At 44.0% G+C, this 20,252-nt stretch overlaps 1 pseudogene; it reads left to right on the forward strand.

Annotated features, from left to right (window-relative positions):
- The first annotated feature begins 263 nt into the window (after positions 1-263).
- Positions 264-381, forward strand: LOC126185996 (5S ribosomal RNA; annotated as a pseudogene).
- Positions 382-20,252: the final 19,871 nt, after the last annotated feature.

The following is a 20,252-nucleotide window of genomic DNA, read 5'->3' on the forward strand; positions in this document are numbered from 1 at the left end:
TCATCGGACGGCAGATTTCGGGCGGTTGCATTAATTGCAAAACCTAATTTCCAAAGGGACGTTTTTTCAACGAAAATCTTGTGCGAAGGCTACATTACATAATTACAACTTCTTGTCCACTTGCTAAAACTGTAATAGTGACTGCTAGTTTCTTTCATAGTTAGATTGGCCATTTCATTAATACATTCTTGTTTTGTGTCGTGCTCTTTCTTTCATTCTAAATTGGGCCATCCCAAGTATTTTTCCTTCTACAAGACGTTTCTGCCAACTACCTTGCCGCAGTGGTAATACCGGTACCCGTCAGATCACCGAAGTTAAGCGCTGTCGGGCTGGGCTAGCACTTGGATAGGTGACCATCTGGTCTGCCGAGCGTTGTTGGCAAGCGGGGTACACTCAGCCCTTGTGAGGCAAATTGAGGAACTACGTGACTGAGAAGAGGAGGCTCCGGTCTCGTAAACTGACATACGGCCGGGAGAGCGATGTGCTGACCACATGCCCCTTTATATCCGCATGCAGTGACGCCTGTGGTCTGAGGATGACACGGCGGCCGGTAGGTTCCGTTGGGCCTTCATGGCCTGTTCTGGAGGGATTTAGTTTTTTATAAGACGTTTCTGATGTATGACACTGTTTTCTTGATTTTCATGACCTTATGGAGAACTTCCCTTTCTTGTATGTCACCAGCGACAGGACTTACAGCACTGTAGGGATATGCCAGCAATCTCAGCCAACATCTCGCAAGGCGAGCTCAGTGACTTTGAACGCGGAATAGTCAACGGATCTCACCTGACTAACAAATCCATCAGAAATATTTTATCCATTCTAAAGTTGCTGAAGTCGACTGTTGGGGATGTAATTATGAAGTGTAAACGTGAAGGAACAGCTAAGACGAGGCAGACCTCATGTACTGATGCACAGGGACCACCCTGAGTTCCAAAGTACAGTGGTTGAGTAGATCCTAAAAAGCCACATCTTACTTTAGTCATTGCTAAGGGACGCTCGAGATGGAGTAAAGAGCGCCACAATTGGACAGTGGATGACCGAAAACAAATGATTTGGGGCGATGAATCACGCTATACACTGTAGTAGTCCGATGGAAGGGTTTGGTGAATTACTGGAGGATGTCACCTGTCATCATGTATTGTGATAACAGTGGAATAGAGAGAAGGTGGTGCTAGGGTGTGGGGATGTTGTTCGTGGTCCCCTTATTTGCTTAAAAGTATGCGAAATGAGGAAGATATGAACATATTTAACAGCATTGTGTTCTGTGCACATAGAGGAATATTTCAGAGATAATGACTGACTGAATGAGATTTTCACTCTGCAGCGGAGTGTGCGCTGATATGAAACTTCCTGGCAGATTAAAACTGTGTGCCCGACCGAGACTCGAACTCGGGACCTTTGCCTTTCGCACTTGACCGCGAAAGGCAAAGGTCTCGAGTTCGAGTCTCGGTCGGGCACACAGTTTTAATCTGCCAGGAAGTTTCAATGACTGACTGAGTCAGCATGAAAATGCATCCGATCATAGAGCAGAAGCGGTAAGGGAATGGTTTGTGGGCAATAACATTTCAGAAATGGAGTAGCCTGTCCAGAGTCCCAACGTGAACCCAATGGAACACCTTCGAGTTGAGTTAGAACGACGATGTCCCACCAGACCCCAGAATCCGATATCAGCACATTCTCTGGTTTCGACTCTTGTGATAGAATGAACTGCCAATCCCGCACAGTCATTCAGATACTCTATTGAAAGTATCCCCAGCACGGTCCAACCGTCTTAAAGGCGAGGGGTGGGCGCATTCCATATTAACGTTCACTAATAGGTGTCCGGATCATATAGTGCAATGGCAAGGTCTCATTCCTACCTCCTCTTAAATCGCCCAATCAACCTCGAATCAATTAGAAACGAAGTGATTTGAATTATCTAGTCAGCTAAAGGTAGACTTACAGTTCAGGTTTCCAGCTAAGCGTTATTCAGTTAGACATATTATTGCTAGGCGTAAAAGAAGTGATGTGATTCTAGGAGCGACTAGGGATCGAACACGAGACGTTTGGATTGGTAGTCCTGCACTTTACCACCGAGACAGTGTCTCCTCCGTTTTCTTTACTGCTTACGCAATATACATATACCATGGGGCATTAGCTGCCACCCGTCTCACGTCTTAGAGAAATTACTCTCCCCTTTTCACGTGCTTTGACTGTAAGAATTATAGTGTGATCTCTGCACAAGTTTTAGACAGCTTTTCGCTGCTCGTATTTTATCCTAGATAACTGTATCAGTCATATATGAAGAAAAACTGTAGTTTTACGTAATAACTAGTGCGCTGTGGGTAAAACTGGTTAGTGACGGCATAGAGAACGTGCAGTAGTCCGCTTCTGAACTTTTATCTGCCACAGACTGGTGCTTTTCGATAGTGAGCGCCTCGTATCATTGCATTCTATCACCGACAGTTTCGCAAAGTACACGTATTTAGTGTTTCTGCCGATGGGGATATGATGTACTGACGAGTGGTTATTTCAAGCGACTGGGCAGGAGTACCTGCGAAATCTCCGTATATACTGTATATATAGGAAGATAGCAGCGAGCAGCGCAGCAAGGATGGGCAGGACGAGTGTCGTGCGTGCGTGCAGCGACTGACTGACTGGCTGCGGTGCGTGCTTCCGCCCGTGCTGGTTTGCCAGATACAGGCACCTGAGAACACTTCATATTGATCGATAACACACAGTGACGGAACGCAACTGCGCCGTCAGCTTAACACCCCGTCGCTCAGACCATTACTGAACGGTTAAAGTGAGCTGCTGAGATATGCTTGGTGCGAAAACAGGAATACAGTATCGGAATTAAGGAACTAGAAATGGTAAATAAGTTTATTGATAATGAAAGCAAAAATCTTGACATGTAGAGCGTACTGTAGCCCCAATGCAGAGCAGCCTGTTCCTTCAGGACGACAAGAGAGCCATTCGCCGTATGCGTGTGCGTTGGCAGTAACAACATGAGCGTATATAGGTATTAGTTTAGGTTTTTCTCGCTGTTGGCCATACAAGTCAAATTTACTATTATTAAAATGCATGAACTGTTAAGGCTCATAGTTATTCATCCCTTGTGTTCTCAAAGGAATTATTTTCTCATGTACATTCATTAACTGCTAAGTCTCTGACACAGCACCAGCTGAATACATATCAATACAGAAATATTATGAATTGCGGAATCTCAGAACTTTTCATCACATGTATTCCCAATGTGAATATACGCTGGTGTCCAAAATTAAAGCAACAATCGGAAATGTTGCAAGGTTGCGTTTATTTTGCCACAAAACGGTATAAACATGATGGTTAAGTAGAAATAACGTAAAGAAACAGAATGTAAGCAACTGCAACATGCATAACAGTAGACAAAAACGTTCTTTGGTTTTCTCCAGCTTGACGGATTTGTACACACATTCTGACAAGTGGTTAATATGCACAGTATGTGTTGTGACAATCTCTGATAGCAATACAGGCTTGACAACCACGGGGTATACTGTGAATGATTTCATCAATCTCATGTTGAGGCAATAACGCTCATTCTTCCTGCAGAACTGTTCGCAAGTCTGGTTTTGGTGAATGATGACGTGATGGAACCCATCTCCCTAATACATCCCAGACATGCTCTATGGGATTCAAATTGGGAGAGCGAGCAGGCCACGCCATGCGTGCAGCATATCCCGTTTTCAAGAAAAAATCAACCACCCATGCTCTAAGAGGTCGATCATTATCGTCCATCAGTACGAAGTCTGGGCCCACAGCACCCTGTGACAACCGCACAAGCCGGCCGGAGTGGCCGAGCGGTTCTAGGCGCTACAGTCTGGAGCCGCGCGACCGCTACGGTCGCAGGTTCGAATCCTGCCTCGGGCGTGGATGTGTGTGATGTCCTTAGATTAGTTAGGTTTAAGTAGTTCTAAGTTCTAGGGGACTGATGACCTCAGAAGTTAAGTCCCATAGTGCTCAGAACCATTTGAACCATTTTGAAAACAGATAAAACTTTGTAATTCTGATCAAAGTGCATAAATGCAACATTTAATAATCTTTTTCACTCCAAATCAATATTATTGTTCTTTTAACTATAGACTTTACTATTTTCAGGCAGCTTTTCAGGTAAGGCAAATTATTTCAGAAAAAGACTGCAGATTGATTTAAAAATGGACTGGAAGTGGAGTATTTCTCAAAATATAAAACTGAACTTTAAACACATTAGAGAACAATCACAACTATTTTTACAGCTGGCAAATAATTCTTTCCATAATAAATTAGGACACTCGTAATTAAATTCACTAGGATAGGATTCCTGTCCAGGTTTGTGATTTGGGATAATCATGGGTGTAAGATAGAGCTTTAGCAATACCACGATTATGATTAAAATCAATGAAATTTGAAAAATACCTGGTCCACTTACAGAGTACCAAATATAAAAAATTTAGTGGATTGCTGGTGGCACTGGGGGCGTAATTTTCAGTGGATGTTAACATGGCGGCGATGTAATCATGGCAGTACTGTTGGCCTCGCCCTGCTACAGATCTTCATGGAGTCGGAATTATATTTTTACAGGGCCTAAAATATGCCATGATAGTTGTATCACCAAATGCAGCATCCAAGGCCCATAAATATTGCTCTTAAGCTCCTCTGGCCTCAAAACTCCAAGAACATGTGCCACAATGATCCACTACTACTAGAGATATGTTAACCACAGCACTGCTCAGCCCAGACTCCTTTCCGTCACAAAGAAGGAGTTGCCACTTGCGCGCCAAGCAAACCTTTTTCACTCCGCCAGGCTACTTCCGTAGCTGCGGGGTTTCCCCCACATCTTTTACATTCAACAATACATTGCCAAACTATGGACGAAGTCATTCACAGTACATTATATAACAATCGTTCCAGTAGTTATTTAAATCCACAAGCACAGTTTAAACAACATCGTTCAAAAAGTTCTCATAAATGAAATATGTAGGCATAGTCAAAGAATTTCCATGACAGATACAACACTCTACATAAGCAACGCTACAAATTGACATAGAAATATCGATACAGATACAAAATAGGTCTTAAATAGGTGTTACACAGTGTCATTGCTTTTCCTGTGGGAGGGAGCCTCGGAAGTTCGTCGAGTCTCGCCTCGCCAGCAAGTTTTAGCTCGGTGTATTTCTGTAATGTAAGCCGTTATGAAACTAGACTTAGCAATTATTTAAGCTTTACGTATCTATAGTCAATCCTTACACATCTTTTATCGTTGGATAATGTTGTATACATACTTTATTTTTTCATTTTTCTATTATTTACTTTTACATTGTCCTATGCATCCACGTTGTCTTTTTCTGAGTTTGTTGAGGCACCCAAGTCAGTGGTTGCGCTGTTGGCGGAATCGCTCCAGGTGTTATGTTGTCTTGTAAGGGGATTCCCTATTCTCTGTCTCATGTATGGCCGTTCCTGTCTATATGCTGTGTGGAGCGCTTGTGAAATATTGTCTGGGATGGTGTTTAGTTCTAGCCAGGCATCCGGCTGTCTTATCCTTTGTCGTATGTCATTGGCGTGCTGTTGTGGTCGAATGTCGCAATGTAGTGTGACGTGTTCCGCTGTGCCGATTTGTCCACATGTGCATATACCTTTATTGCTTAATCCAACACAACAGAGATGATGTGGGTACGGTCCTTGCCCAGCATGAAAGTGGACCATAGCATGTGTCGGATCTACATATTTCATGCTCATTCGTTCTCGGATGTTCGGGAAGAATGTGTGGATTCTGCGTCCTTTGTCGTATTCGTCTGCCCGGTCTTATTTCGCCATTCATTAAGTTGTTTCTTGTCAGTTATGTGTTGGCCTGTAATTTCCTGTACTTTTCCTGTCGTCCCTTTTTCATCCTGTATGCTGCAGCTCTGAAACGTACTGTAGTGTCTGTTGGGTACACATCCGGGACGACGCATGATGGCTCTATAGATGCCGTCCCAAACGCTCCTGACATTCTTAAAAGGATGCTTCTCTGTCCGCGTCGTACTGTGGTTTTGTATGTATGGTATCGATAGCAACGATGCCACGGCATAAATACCTGTTCTAAAGTTGGCACTACGACAGACACCGACGACACCGCACTCTATGAGCTCCGTTCCTGATTCTGCCCACTTGATCAAGAGCAGACGGCCACGACACTTAGCTTCAGCTTGAGACTGTGCTCATCTGTACAAGTTATGTATGCCTCTGTATATATATATTCAGGCTCCAGTAAACCACTTTTACTTAAGTGCAGTACCGACGTATTTTTTCTGCTCCTACCCACACGCCGCCTTCCTCTACGTTAGGTAGAGACGATGGGCCCATGTGTTGGCTGCAAAACTCAGCATGGACTCACTCAAGGTGACATGGTAGATTCGTATCATTTGTAGTGGTTGTCTAAACTGCGCTGTGTTGAGTTTGGCTAGTTCATGCATCAGTTTCGTCACTTTGTCAGTCGCGAGTTTTGCGTGGTCTTAGAATGAAAGTTTTCCGTCAACATATACTCCGAGGTATCTTGTCGTAAGATTTTGTGTGGTGATATTGTCAAGTCTGGTTGTTAGGTTTCTTTGTAATGCTCCCTTTAGCAGCTGGTAGACAGTTTTGTTGGCTGTTATCTGAAATTTGTTGTTGTTGCACCACTTAGTTACATTTTCCAGTATATGCGTTGCCTTTAGTTCAAGATTTGCTCTTGATCTGATCGATGTAATTACCATTACCTCGTCTGCAAACGAAATTACTCCTGTCATCCTGTTTTCCTCATCAAGTGTGTTTAAAAGAGGTTCTATAGCGATGTCCCAGAATATGGGGCCGCATATGGACCCCTGTGGACGGCCTTTCGTAATTCTTTAGAGGACCCTCTGATGGCGTGTACGCCGTTATACATCTCTATTGTTGCACTAATCTAGGAGACTGTAATATAGCGATGTGGGTATCTACATTTGCCGGCCGCGGTGGTCTAGCGGTTCTGGCGCTGCAGTCCGGAACCGCGGGACTGCTACGGTCGCAGGTTCGAATCCTGCCTCGGGCATGGGTGTGTGTGATGTCCTTAGGTTAGTTAGGTTTAAGTAGTTCTAAGTTCTAGGGGACTCATGACCTAAGATGTTGAGTCCCATAGTGCTCAGAGCCATTTGAACCATTTTTTTTGTGTATCTACATTTCCCTTAATCTTGCAAATAATGCAGGCCACCAGAGGTTATCAAAGGCACCAACTCTTATCAGTTAGCATCGCAGCTTCATATTAGTCTTCTGTCGTTTGTATTTTTGCAGTGCATTGTTAATGGCGTCATGTATAGATTTCTGTGGTATAAACTCGAATTGGTGAGTGTAAGACCGAAGTGCTGTCTTTGCGACTGGAATTAGTCGCACAGCAGTCTTTCCTGAACTTGAGCCAAAGTGTTTATCAAGTAAATTGGTCTGTATTTTCTTCGGATCCGTCGTGTCTCTGTCCTCAGTCTTCTTGATGATTGTGTAAATTGAAAGTGGAGAGGGGAAGAAAGAAAAGGAAAGAGGAGGGAGCACTGCGGTCAGCTGCACTGGGACATTACGCGGAATCAGTGGCGACCAGTGAAAATATGTACTGGACCAGGATTCGAACCCGGGATCTCCTGCTTACTGGGCAGGTGCGGTAACCAATGTGCCATACGGGACACAGTGTTATCGCAGCTGCACAGGCCATCTCGAATCGTCTCACGGCCGATCCACACTAGAGAACCTGTATACAGAGAGAGTGGTCATAGGTGAAGTTGCCCGTGATTGGTTGATTAGCTTTGGCAGAAAAATGGCGCCAAACGTCTCTCGCGCTTCCTATGTTCGCCGTGCTTTTGAGTTGAATTCAAGTTCAGAGGACTTTTGGAAACGGTTAAAAGGTATTTGAATTATTGAGAGACTTGTTATGCATTGTGCATGCATGTTCGATTTAGTTGTATATGGTTTTTAGTACGTAATTAGCGTTTGCGATCTTAAATAGGAGTTGAAATAATGAAGCGTTTTGTGATGAAGTCGGTAGGCCTACATGTTTGAAGTAAACACTTTAGTAATTGTACAGTATTGTTTTTGACATCTGTAATTCTTTCTGCAGACGTTCGTAAACGATGCCAGGTTGTGTTGCATTTGGTTGTTCCAATAGAGGCGAAGGTGGATTTCGCATGTTAGAATTTCCACGCAATGAAGAAAGACGAAAGCAGTGGGCAGTCGCAGTCAACAGGGCTGACATAAATCAAACAGGAGCCTTGTGGAAACCAACCAAGTATTCTTATCTATGCGAAGTAAGTTGTTTTTGCTTTTTACTACATATAAAACAACTTGCAATATACATAGTTAAATTTGAAAACAGACCTGTAAATTGGCTGTGTGAAAATTATTATATCAGATTATTCTTATAAACAAAGGCATTTAACGAATGATTTCGCCATATTGTCTTGTGCTTTTGATTCGGTGAGTGTGTACTCCACTACACCACTACTGGCCGTTCAAAAGTCCCGCCCGCAGTTTGGTAGAAAAATGGCCGCCGTATCGTCCGGTTGGCCACTCTCTCCCTATACAGGCTCTCTAATCCACACTCCCAACGAGCGCGACCTATCCTCAGCCTCTGTCCATTTCCTCCATATTCACTCTTCCGAGATTCCCACAGGAGGTCGGACGTGTTAGTGCATTTGCACTGAAGAAGATTGATTCATTGGCCAGAAGGCCTATGAAATTATATGAATGAGTGGTGACCGTTCTGTCGGACATGTCCGAGAGAACATGATGCGACAGATGGAAAAAATAATTCACCTCTTTGTTATTTCAAAAGTCATGGCCACAACTGTTAAAGCATTTATCCCACTGTGAGACAAGATGGTCAATGCCCGCCCACGTGTTGGCAAGGTTGTTTCGACTACACTTTAGAAGTCTCACTGGGAAACCGTTACACATCCTCCATACAGTCGCGATACCTCACGAAGCGATTTCCACATTTTTTGAGCCCCGAAGAAAGTCATTCGTGGCCGTAGATTTGCTTCGGACGAAGAGGTGGACGTCTGGATACAATCATGGTGCCGTAGGCAACCAGCAACATTTTTCGATAAAAGCGCTGACCGTCTTGTCTCACAGTAGGATAAATTTATTAACACTTTTGGCGGTTACTTTTGAAATAATGAACATTTTACTTTTTACGACCTGATTCGTTTTCAATTGAGTGACTCTAATACACCGGGTAATCAAAAAGTCGGTATAAATTTGAAAACTTAATAAACCACGGAATAATGAAGATAGAGAGGTAAAAATTAACACACATGCTTGGAATGACATGGGGTTTTATAAGAACAAAAAAAAAAACACATATTGCTAGACTCGTGAAAGATCTCTTGCGCGCGTCGTTTGGTGATGATCGCGTGCTCAGCCGCCACTTTCGTCATGCTTGGCCTCCCAGGTCCCCAGACTTCAGTCCGTGCGATTATTGGCTTTGGGGTTACCTGAAGTCGCAAGTGTATCGTGATCGACCGACATCTCTAGGGATGCTGAAAGACAACATCCGACACCAATGCCTCACCATAACTCTGGACATGCTTTACAGTGCTGTTCACATCATCATTCCTCTCGACTACACCTATTGTTGAGGAATGATGGTGGACGTATTGAGCATTTCCTGTAAAGAACATCATCTTTGCTTTATCTTACTTTGTTATGCTAATTATTGCTATTCTGATCAGATGAAGCGCCATCTGTCGAACATTTTTTGAACGTTTATATTTTTTTGGTTCTAATAAAACCCCATGTCATTCCAAGCATGTGTGTCAATTTGTACCTCTCTATCTACATTATTCCGTGATTTAATCAGTTTTCAAATTTATACTGACTTTTTGATCACCCAGTATATTGTGCCTATTCTCGGCAATAAAGCAGCACCTTTAAGGTGGTGAAAAGTAACGTTCTTCAAGCATTTGTAGCCGATCGGTCAGAGGTGCCTTGTCACGGTTCGCGCGGCTGCCCCCGTCGGAGGCTCGAGTCCACTCTCGGGCATGGGTGTGTGTGCTGTCCTTAGTGTAAGTTAGTTCAAATTAGATTAAGTGGTGTGTAAGCTTAGGGACCGATAACCTCAGCAGTTTGTCACATAAGACCTTACCGCAAATTTCCAAGCATTTGTATATCATCTAATCATTCGCCGCTCTAAAAGAACAGTTAATTGTGCACGAAATTTGGACAACTAAGGAAAAACCTAAATCAGGTTGGCTAGGCAGAGATATGAAATCCGTCACCGTCGGATACGAATCTACTGCCTTAACCACGGAGTCACGCACTTCGTACTTCACTCAACAGGAATGAAAAACACGCGTGACTGCTAGTCCTAAAGCAGCCATTTGGCTTTCCATCGAGGAGGACTTTCCGAGGTGCCAGCGAGTTCCTTTTATTCTAATTCTTTTCTTTTAATCAGTATAGAGTGCAGTTGGCGCCGGAGACGCATAAAGCGCTGTTTTTACCTAAGAAACGCTTCCTCAAGAGAGCAGTCGGAGCAGCGGCTTTTACCAAGATTTCCCCAGGTCCCCATTCCTGCAGAGCGCGCGCCTCAGGATGGGCGTTGCGTGGCATGTACAATTGCGTCTGTGCCAGCCACAGACGGAAGAATCTGTTATTTTCCTCGAGCAGCTTGTAGGACGGAAGGAGAAACCTAGTATAGTCCAGGTATCGCAAAACTAATGAGCCCAACTCTCACATCTCCCTTCCATCTACCAGTCTACTCATTTCTGCATTCTCTTGTGTTTTCGTGTGAACATCGGCTCAGAGCAATCTAATCACTTCGAAGTAATTTACAGGAATTCAATAACGTGCGAGTAGACAACTGGAATTAATGTGATGTTTCAATTATGAAAATTATGATTTCTAAATTTCTATGATCGCGGAGAAAGACACGATAGGATATCAATGTAACGTCGTACATGTACACTCAGTGTGTGTTAGTGTTGTTTGCATTTAGTGTCGTCACCAGGCGTAGTAGGGTGTATAAGGGACGCGAACAGCGTCAGATGTTCAGTGATCAATGTGAATATGGAGGTCCTGTGTACTCATGTGAGAAAGCGTTATCAGGGGGAGTTTGAAATGGGTCTCATTGTGATTCTCCATGTGGCCAACTGCTCGAATCATGCAGTATCCCGGCCGGAGTGGCCGTGTGGTTCTAGGCGCTACAGTCTGGAGCCGCGAGACCGCTACGGTCGCAGGTTCGAATCCTGCCTCGGGCATGGATGTGTGTGATGTCCTTAGGTTAGTTAGTTGTAAGTTCTAGGGGACTGATGACCTCAGCAGTTACGTCCCATAGTCATAGTGCTCAGAGCCATTTGAACCTTACAATGTTTCTGGACTACCTCGGATGACCACCGATGGCGACTATGGTAACGACCTGGGGAGAAGATCGATTCTTCCAATGCTTTGGAGAGACACAGCTGCTGTTCACGGTTTGCGAAGCCATTGGGGTACGATTTCAGGACACGGCTGATAGTGACTGAGAGACCTTTGATGGTACGATGGTTCGTCAATCAAATCCTGCGTTCTCCCACACAACAGTACCGTAGTGCCATTATTCAAGAAGACAATGCTCGTCCACACATGGTACACATCTCTATGGACTGTTTGTGTGATGCGGAGATACTCCTGTGGCCTGCAAGGTGCCCAGATCTGTCTCCAGTATAGCATGTATAGGACCAGCTCGGATCTCAACTTCGACCCACTGCCCGCGAGAGGTGACAGTACATCTCCGACCTGTCACATCTCATTTTTAATATGCTAATTCAATTAATCACCATTAAAGTCACGTTTTGACCGATCGATTTAATTTTAATACTAATTATAGTATTGACATCAGTGATCGTAAGGTTCAGGCCATCTTTTCCTATTTTTGAACCTTTCCTATTCTTATATTTTGTTTGCAAGCTGAGGTCTGGAAAGCCAACAGTTAGCCAAACCGTGCATGACGGGACAAGATTCACGCTGTGAGACTCCCTAGGGACACAGGCAGACTTGTGAAATCCTGCTGCTGGGGAAGGAGTAACAGTTCTGGCATTCCGACTAATTTAACTGTCAACTCTTACTGTTGTGTTCGGCAACCTGCTGGCAGCCGTCGCAGACTTTTTCCATGAACTGTAGGAATGCAATGCACAGTGAAAAAGTCAACGAAAAATATTAAAACGATGACCTGTGGAGACTTGGCCATAGCAAATAAACGGCCACTTCTACGACTAGAGCCAGGTAGTAGATTTCCCCACCATGTTACAGTTCTGGGTGGAGATTTTAATTTGCCGGATATAGACTGGGAGACCCAAACGTTCATAACGGGTGACAGGGACAAAGAATCCAGTGAAATTTTTTTATGTGCTTTATATGAAAACTACCTTGAGCAGTTAAACAGAGAACCGACTCGTGGCGATAACATATTAGACCTTCTGGTGACAAACAGACCCGAACTATTTGAAACAGTTATCGCAGAACAGGGAATCAGCGATCATAAAGCGGTTACGGCATCGATGATTTCAGCCGTAAATAGGAATATTAAAAAGGGTAGGAAGATTTTTCTGTTTAGAAAAAGTGACAAAAAGCAGATTTCAGAGTACCTGTTGGCTCAACACAAAAGTTTTGTCTCAAGTACAGATAGTGTTGAGGATCAGTGGACAAAGTTCAAAACCGTCGTACATTATGCGTTAGATGAGTATGTGCCAAGCAAGATCGTAAGAGATGGAAAAGAGCCACCGTGGTACAACAACCGAGTTAAAAAACATAACATAGCCGAAGCCTTGCAGACAAACAAAAATTACGCGAAGCGAAATGTAGTGTGAGGAGGGCTATGCGAGAGGCGTTCAATGAATTCGAAAGTAAAGTTCTATGTACTGACTTGGCAGAAAATCCTAAGAAATTTTGGTCTTATGTCAAAGCAGTAGGTGGATCAAAACAAAATGTCCAGACACTCTGTGACCAAAATGGTACTGAAACAGAGGATGACAGACTAAAGGCCGAAATACTAAATGTCTTTTTCCAAAGCTGTTTCACAGAGGAAGACTGCACTGTAGTTCCTTCTCTAGATTGTCGCACACATGACAAAATGGTAGATATCGAAATAGACGACAGAGGGATAGAGAAACAATTGAAATCGCTCAAAAGAGGAAAGGCCGCTGAACCTGATAGGATACCAGTTCGATTTTACACAGAGTACGCGAAGGAACTTGCCCCCCTTCTTGCAGCTGTGTACCGTAGGTCTCTAGAAGAGCGTAGCGTTCGAAAGGATTGGAAAAGGGCACAGGTCATCCCCGTTTTCAAGAAGGGGCGTCCAACAGATGTGCAGAACTATAGACCTATATCTCTAACGTCGATCAGTTGTAGAATTTTGGAACACGTATTATGTTCGAGTATAATGACTTTTCTGGAGACTAGAAATCTACTCTGTAGGAATCAGCATGGGTTTCGAAAAAGACGGTCGTGTGAAACCCAGCTCGCGCTATTCGTCCACGAGACTCACAGGGCCATAGACACGGGTTCACAGGTAGATGCCGTGTTTCTTGACTTCCGCAAGGCGTTCGATACAGTTCCCCACAGTCGTTTAATGAACAAAGTAAGAGCATATGGAGTATCAGACCAATTGTGTGATTGGATTGAAGAGTTCCTAGATAACAGAACGCAGCATGTCATTCTCAATGGAGAGAAGTCTTCCGAAGCAAGAGTGATTTCAGGTGTGCCGCAGGGGAGTGTCGTAGGACCGCTACTATTCACAATATACATAAATGACCTTGTGGATGACATCGGAAGTTCACTGAGGCTTTTTTCAGATGATGCTATGGTGTATCGAGAGGTTGTAACAATGGAAAATTGTATTGAAATGCAGGAGGATCTGCACCGAATTGACGCATGGTGCAGGGAATGGCAATTGAATCTCAATGTAGACAAGTGTAATGTGCTGCGAATACATAGAAAGATAGGTCCCTTATCATTTAGCTACAAAATAGCAGGTCAGCAACTGGAAGCAGTTAATTCCATAAATTATCTGGGACTACGCATTAGGAGTGATTTGAAATGGAATGATCATATAAAGTTGATCGTCGGTAAAGCAGATGCCAGACTGAGATTCATTGGAAGAACCCTAAGGAAATGTAACCCGAAAACAAAGGAAGTAGGTTACAGTACGCTTGTTCGCCCACTGCTTGAATACTGCTCAGCAGTATGGGATCCGTACCAGATAGGGTTGATAGAAGAGATAGAGAAGATCCAACGGAGAGCAGCGCGCTTCGTTACAGGATCATTTAGTAATCGCGAAAGCGTTATCGAGATGACAGATAAACTCCAGTTGAAGACCGTGCAGGAGAGACGCCCAGTAGCTCGGTACGGGCTTTTGTTAAAGTTTCGAGAACATACCTTCACCGAAGAGTCGAGCAGTATATTGCTCCCTCCTATGCATATCTCGCGAAGAGACCATGAGGATAAAATCAGAATATTAGAGCCCAGACAGAAGCATACCGACAATCCTTCTTTCCACGAACAATACGAGACTGGAATAGAAGGGAGAACCGATAGAGGTACTCAGGGTACCCTCCGCCACACACCGTCAGGTGGCTTGCGGAGTATGGATGTAGATGTAGATGTACGTGAAAGTGCTGTGCAGTTGGCATTGTGCAGTGTCCAGTGCCTTTTCAGAAGGCAGGTTGGGTGAGGGAACCACTTGAACAGATTATCTCCCAGCAGGATGCGAAGAAAGCTAAGCTATTTAGCTTTTTTCCTGTGCTTTTTGGCTGACGTGTGAAAGCATGTTGCGTCTCCCTGACGCTGAGGACTGGTGAAATGAGGGACGCTTCCACCAACGTGCAAGAAGGAAGCTAATTGGCCACTCGTAAAAATATTGTCGAGAGTATAAGGTCCTGTGCCGTCTTCCGCGCACTGGTGGGCTAAAATGGTTGTTGTAGGTTCAGGGCCCAGAACATTATCGAAACAGCAAAGGCGGAAATCCGCCAGATCGGAGAACGATTTTCACACAGTTCTTTGGTGGGGTACGCGGAAGGACGCAATGCAGCGGCAAGCAGAGCTCCAACTTTGAAAGGCGACCTGAGCATTTTCTGACGACTTCCAGTGACATACACCTGCGGCACTGGCAGTCTACGTTTTGACACAATAATTTTGTTGAAAATATCAAGCAGCATCGACTGGTTAGGAAAGAGTGAAGTTAGGGGTTTTCTGATGTTTGGTTGAATTCAGGAAGGCTCGTCCAACACACAGCGAGCACGAGTAGTTGCACGTTATTTTCACGTCATTTTGCTACGATCTTACAACCACTGCGTGTCAACCACAAGTGTGTTTCATATAACTGGTACCCTAGGATGTTGATTACAATTGATCCCCAGCTTCTTTTCTCAAAACTTTGCCAAGTTAATTAATACAAGTGTATCTCAATAACTTGTTCTTATTACATGTTCCCTTTATTATGTGCTGAACTAAATCTTACGTTAATGTCATTGATGGACCTATGCACACTGATTGAGTGGAATAAATTCTGGATTAACTTGAGCCAAGATTTTAATTTACTAGTTAGTGAATCCCTTTTCCATGCAGTATACTTCTATTGATTTTGCGAAGGGCAACACCTATTACAGCGGCCATCCCGTCGATATCGTTAAATCTGTTGCGCGACAGTTATTAATTTAGTAGCTAAGTTAATTGGGGAGCGATTTGCCTGCCAGTATGTACACTGAAGCGCCAAAGAAATTATTATAGACATGCGTATTCAAATACAGAGATATGTAAACAGGCAGAACACGGCGCTGCGGTCGGCAACGCCTATATTAGACGCAATTGTTAGATCGGGTACTGCTGCTAAAATGGCAGGTTATCAAGATTTCAGTGAGTTTGAACGTGGTCTTATAGTCGGCGCACGAGCGATGGGACACAGCATGACCGGGGTAGCGATGAAATGGGGATTTTTCCGTACGAACGTTTCACGAGTGTACCGTGAATATCAGGAATCCGGTAAAAAATGAAATCTCCGACCTCACTGAGGCCGGAAAAAGATCCTGCAAGAACGGGACAAACGACGAGTGAACAGAATCGTTCAACGTGACAGAAGGGGACTCACTTTGTGAGTGACTGTTAGAAAACATTTTCATGCAAACATCAGTCCAGCTTCGAAAGTGACATCGCCTCTTACCAAGTTTTCTCTTCTTCCACAGGATAACCACAGCATTTATGAAAAGACTATGTAACATCAGTATGATCTTATTATGAATTTGTTTTTGTAATGCCATTTAGCCTGAAGATGAGGTATTCCCTCGACATATGTCGCAAAATAAATAAGTAATACAATAGTTAACAAAGTTTGTGACTGGTGGCGGTAATTTAAAAAACCTTTACATATACCTAGAATGCCTTGCAACGTGCTGTCGAGCAGAAATCTCCACCCCCTCGTACTCTTACGGATTTATGGACAGCCCTTGCAGGATTCATGGTGTCAGTTTCCTCCAACACTACTTCAGACATTAGTCGAGTCCAGGGCACTTTTGCGTGCTCGCAGGGGCCCTGCGCGATATTCGGCAAGTGTACCAGTTTCTTTTGGTCTTCAGTTTATGTGTATGTATATATAGGATGGTAGGGGTATAAGTGCAGATTTGTGATCATTGGTACCTTAACATATACCCACTTCAGTGTGTTTTGTTTTCTCTAGTTCTAGCAGTCTTTCTCCAAACACGTCACATAATTTACTACCTGATGTTTTCCGCATGATCGGCACCACTAATGGCAAATGGATTACAACTGTCACTATAGATTAACCGTTTCGCGTTCACTCGTGCGCACTTCATAACATTACCAGCTGCACAGGGAAAGTAATTGTTAAACTTTCTACGTGTCATTGGAAGTACTAATTAAAAATATACTATTAGTAATAGCTATACTTATTAGTGTGCAAATGGAGAAAAATACTGATGTAATGTTCTTCAGCACACTGTCCGCAATCACCAGTAAAATATCTGCACTTATTTCCCTAACTCCCTGTATATACAGGGTTATTAAAAAAAAAGTCTAATACTTTGAGAGGTGTTAGTACTCATCGAAACAAGAAAAATACATCTGTTAAACATGGCTCCGGAAATGCATACTTTCTGCGACAAAGACGTGTTTACAGGAGGTGATCAATGTGGCTTCCATTCGTGACTATGAACCCCTCTGCCGTCCGGCGTAAGGAATGACGCAGTCTTTGAAGTATACTCGGTTGTTGTTGTACCTGCTGAGACGCGACCCTGTAGTGTCTGCACATCGTTGATTGGCGTGACGTAGACAAATTTCTTCAAGTGCCCCCATAACCAAAAGTCTAGGGGACTGAGGTCTTAGGAACGAGCAGGCCAAAGTGTGGGGACCCCGCGACCAATCCAACGGTCCTGAAATGTCTGCGTCAGACGTTTGCGCACATTGTGATAAAAGTGTGCTGGTGCATCATTGTGCATGAACACATTTGTATTCGTTGCTGCAGTGGCACAGATTCCAGCAAGGTAGGTAGTACATTAATGAAGTAGTCCAGATAATGCGCCCCAGTTAACCTTTGTGGTAGTACGTATGGCCCTCTTAATCTATCGCCTATTAGCCTACCCATATGTTGATTGAGAATCGGTGTTGATGCCCACTTTTCTGAATTGGTTGGGGATTTACATCTGCCCACACATGCTGGTTATGGAAATTCAGAACACCATCTCTTGTGAACCCTGTCCCATCGGTAAATAAAATCTTGGATGTGAATAGTGGCTCTGTGGCACCCTTTTGCAACAGCCATTGACAGAACCGCCGTCTGCCATGATGATCCTCTAGCCTTAGGGGCTGAACGCTCTTTAGATGATATGGGTACATCAGTTGTTCATGGAGTACCCCAGGCAAGAGAGTGAGACAAGCTTTTTGCTGCTTCTAGTCGTCGCTCACTGGTCCCAGGGGTTTCTTCCACCGAACGTAGCAGGCGCTCCTCTATGTCAAGCGTGGCCTTCCACTGTCAGTCTTCCGAGTTGCCACGGTACCTGTGTCCTTCAGACGCTGGGAAAGTCTGCCGAACAGCTTATCAGAGACCACGCTGCGCTGTGATAATTTTTCTTCTTAGAGGGCATAGGCTCGCACGCTACGTCCGTTTGCTAAACCATAGCAGAACATCATATCACTTGTCGAGTAGCAGGCTACCATTGGTAACAAGTGGTGGAAGAAAGAAAAATGTAAATGCATTACACCAAGTGTACGTACAGACAGCGCAGTAACATTAAACACGTAAGTGAATCCGCATTTGGAAGAAGGTAAAACACATACGCACCTAGGATTGGCAGTACTGTATAATAAGGCACACAAACACGACGAAACCTAACGTAACCTACAACAAAACTCTAACGACACAACTGGCTGCAGACCACCTAGTGGTAGGTAGAGCACTGTAAGACATCGTAATACCCTGCCGACACATTTGACAGATTGTCAATGCAACGAATGTGCAACCAAGCGTCGCGCAACCCCTCCTATACACACGTGTTTGTTTTGGAAAGTATACGTTTCCGGACCCGTGTTTATTGGACTCGTTTTTCTTGTTTCGATGAGTAGTACCACTTCTCAAAGTATTCGACACCTTTTTTTTAACACCCTGTGTACAACCAGGTGTCTCTCCTATGGGTCTTCAGCGAATTTTCTCTGGTGTTTCGGCGGATACTTGCAGTTTCGTTTTCCCAACGTGCAGTTGGAGTCGGCCCACACAAATCCTGCTCCTTACATCTTGCATACAATGCCCAGCATCTTACATGCCCATTTGAGAGAGCGGTCGCAAATTAATCTAGTGCGTTATTTGTTTCATCAGTTAATAGGAAAAGTAAAACACGAAGAATAATCGGTTTTCCAGCAGCGACAGGGCAGCGCTCCTGCATGGCGGTAATAACGTGGGCCCGGCCGGCACTATCGCTACTGTCCCTGTTAATACACGTCGATGAAAGGAATGTCGCAATAGACTAATTTGTGACCACTCTGTGGAATGGGTACATAAAATTTCAGTTTAAAAATGTTGTTCCTAACGAGAAACAAACCGAAGCTATTCATCGACGCTGGACATCGTATGAAAGACGAGAGAGTGGTATTTATTTGGGCTGACTCCAAGCTACACGCTGCAGAAAAGAAATTGCAGACATCTACCGAAATTCCAGAGAAAATGCACCTAATGACTCTTAGGAGACACACAAAAAAAATGTGAAAAATGCAGTTGGCCAGGGATCCACCTACGTCAGGGGCTCATACAATGAGCAGGAGTGCGTAATCAATAAAGGTCAACGAACGTCACCTTCAGCACAAAGTTAGAGTTAAATGGCAAATGTAATTTTTTTAACGGAAATGAATACTGGAGTTACAGTTTCTCATGGCTGACTTGACTTCACTTTTCTATCTAAATCTCATACGTTCTGAAATATTAGACTTCAAAGGATGGCAATGGCGCGGTAGCTTCTGCTGTAATGTGCAGGGCAAGGGTTGTCTGCACTGTCCTGCAGCCTGCTGTAAAACAGACAACTACCAGTACGCACGTTCTACCTGCACCATTCAGTCTACTACTGTGTTCTGATAGGGCGTGCTGTACTGCAGTCTGTGTCAAACAGGAAAATACACTGTGACGCATTTCAGATGGGCGCAGCCCCGAATTCTACCGAAACCAGGTAGGTAAGCAGGTAACAGGCCGAATCCTCCCAAACTGGCACATTGTATGTTGTATTATAGACAATTGTATAATTATCTCTGCCATGTTCCTTATCTCCTTCCCCTGCCCATCCCATGTTTTAAACAAAAAATATAGATTCACTTATGCACGCTTTGCGCGTGACCTTGAGCGGGACTTAGTCGCTGGCACTGTGTCGGCTGGACTTCTCAATAAGATAAAAGATAAAACTTTTAAACATACTCACAATACATGCGAAAAAATTTTACTCCATCTACAGTAACTTCATACGGTTTCCTTTGCCTGCATGGATTATAAATAACGTTTAGAACTGCTACCTGCTTCAAACCGGATTCGGTCCCATCGTTTTTCAGACCCTTTCGGGCTTGGGAAGATTCGGTACTATTTTTCTGACCGGGGGAGGATTCTGGGCTGCGCCCTTTCAGATACGGTTCGAACCGTGCTTTTCATGTTTTGGTGTGGCGTGTGACATTTGTGGTCGCCTCGTCGATATGCTGGTGTTCAGTAACAAAGGAAAACTAGATACGATGTTAATTTATTGTATGTGCCACAGAAATGCAACCAG

This window comes from Schistocerca cancellata, chromosome 4, assembly GCF_023864275.1.
Source record: "Schistocerca cancellata isolate TAMUIC-IGC-003103 chromosome 4, iqSchCanc2.1, whole genome shotgun sequence".
Taxonomy (NCBI): Eukaryota; Metazoa; Arthropoda; class Insecta; order Orthoptera; family Acrididae; genus Schistocerca; species Schistocerca cancellata.